The sequence below is a fragment of the Bremia lactucae genome, linkage group LG1, assembly GCF_004359215.1.
Source record: "Bremia lactucae strain SF5 linkage group LG1, whole genome shotgun sequence".
NCBI classification, from domain to species: Eukaryota; Oomycota; class Peronosporomycetes; order Peronosporales; family Peronosporaceae; genus Bremia; species Bremia lactucae.
In genome coordinates, this window is record NC_090610.1 from 10,677,003 (window position 1) to 10,679,522 (window position 2,520).

Here is a 2,520-nt window from a genome sequence, read left to right on the forward strand (position 1 = left end):
GAAGCGAAAAAGTGATTTTCTGTGGAGTGAAGACGTCAAGGTGGACGTACTAGAGCACCACTTGACCGGAATGGCGGAGCAGTATTGCAATCAACAGGTCGAGGGGTGGTAAGAGCAGCCTATGCTAGAGCATGCGATGCAGCATTTACTCCATACATTTGCGACGAAGATTATTCCCGCACAAAGTATAAAGTTTTCTTACAGCTTACAAGAGCTTCAAGAAATACCTGTACTTAGTGGCCGTGAGTGAAGCGTGTGGAGGTGCCGAACATTGTGCATACGCTTACCCTAGTATGAGGGTGTCGATGTTAACGAGGTTAAACCTCACGCGCATAGACTATTTGCGACAGGAGAAAGAGCTTGCGCACTTTGCGCAGTTGACTGAGATCGAACTGCGCAGGAACAAAATCGAAAAGAAACGTGGCTAACAGTGTCGACAATGAGCGCTTAGGCTAACCACAAGAACCGAACAGACAACCGCAAGGACCATTGAGATGTGCCCACGTGCTACAAATGTGGAAAGCCAGGACATATGAAGATATATGGTGCTAAATGCACCATTTTGATCGGTCTGTCTACAAAGACGACGAGCCCCGTCCGACCTTTATGATCGAACGGCATGCCAAACATGAAGTCCAGACTTAGTGACTTCCACAGTTGGTTGAAATCGGTAAGCGGCTTCGGTGGCGCACTGCTGGACGGTGCCGGCTTAACGCGCTGACACTGTTCGCAAGACCGAATATAGTTGGCCACCGATCTATATAAGTGTGGCCACCAAAATTCCTCTGACACTCGCAAGAATGTGTTTTCACGGCCCAGATGCCCCTAGATGATGCATCATGGAGCTCGTGAAGGATCATCAGATTGAGATCTGTGTCATGAGGCACATATATTCTCAAGGGATCACAAGGTGACAGATGATGCCATAACAGGCCATCGCTGCAGCTAAAACGATTGCGATTTAGCTTAGCTTTCAGGCGGAACGGAAGGGTTACCTTTCGTCCACCGAAGTGATCCAACAGCAGGCAACAATGGTCGTCCTGACTGTAGCTCTCTTTGATTTCAGAGGCCAATGAGCTCGTCACGTGGTATCCCTTCGTGGCTTCCAACGCTGACGGCTTAATGTGTGCTTTAGCACAAGACACGCTGTCCCGGTGTCTTACATCGAAGTCTGGTCTGCGCGATAAAGCGTCAGCCCAGACATTCGACTTACCAGGCTTGTATACAACTTTGAAATTCAATTTAGAGAAGAATGGAAGCCATCGTGCCATTCTAGGCGAGAGGTGCGATGAATTTATTGCGGCCTGTAGTGATGCGTGATCCGTATAAATCAAATATGGTTCGGTGCTCAACAGGGGCACACGAAACTTGACAAGAGTATACTTTATTGAAAGTAGCTCCTTGTCATGCACAGGGTAATTCAGTTCCGCGGCTTGTAAAAGCCGGGACTTATAAGAGATGACGCGGTCAACGTCGTCGTCATCCTTTTGCATGGGCGCGCTGCCGATTAAAAATTTGCTTGCATCGAAGACGACGCCAAAGGACTTATCCGCGTCTGGCAATGCCAAGACCGGTGCCTCAACAAGAGATTGCTTTACTGATGTGAATGCATCATCTTGTTTTTTTAACCAAACCGACTCTGCGTCCTTTTAAGGAGGTAAGATAATGGTTCAGTTTGCTCAGCATAATTCCTGCTATCGTATTTATGCAAGTAATTAGCGGGCTCTAGGAATTGGTGCAAATCCTTCACATGCCGTGGGATTGGCCATTCCTTTACTGATTTTACCTTGTCTGGGTCTGCTCGTACACCATGTGTACCAACAATGCAACCCAGCACAGGTATCTCAGGGACGCCTATGACGCACTAGTGCAAGTTGACGTACAATTGGGCGTCCTTCAAAGTCTGCAACACAGCGTCTAAATGACGCTTGTGCGACTCTGTTTCGCTCAGCTCGTCCTCGGCCCTACTATGCACGAATAGATCTTTAAAGCAATGGAGCGCGCAGGCAAAGTGCTCATACATCACGTGAGCCACCACTCGGTTGAATGTCGCTGGTGCGTTTTCTTAAACCTTGGGGCATCACAAGCCACTCCCGAAGCATACCGCATGGGGTGCTTAATGCCGTTTTGGCTACATCGGACTTTCTCACGAGTACCCGATAGAAGCATCCTTAAAATTCAACGCGGAAATGATAGTTGACTTTCCCTTGGAGTTCACCAAATCATCTTTCCACGGGATTGGCGTTTGCGCTGGTATGGTCGCCGTGTTCAGCTTATTATAAGCATGAACCACGCGTCTTCCACCTGTGGCTTTACGCACACAAAAGGTCGAACTACAGTGAGGCGAATTGCTTTCACGTACATGTCCCGCCTCGGCTCGCTTAACGAAATACTCATCGATGTTATCGACTTGTTCTCTCGGCAACGACCATTGCCTGGTCACGCAATAGTTGGTGCCAGGTTTGAGGTCTATCTCGTGCCCGATGCCCCTATCTGCTGGTAGGCGGCTCGACACTTCTT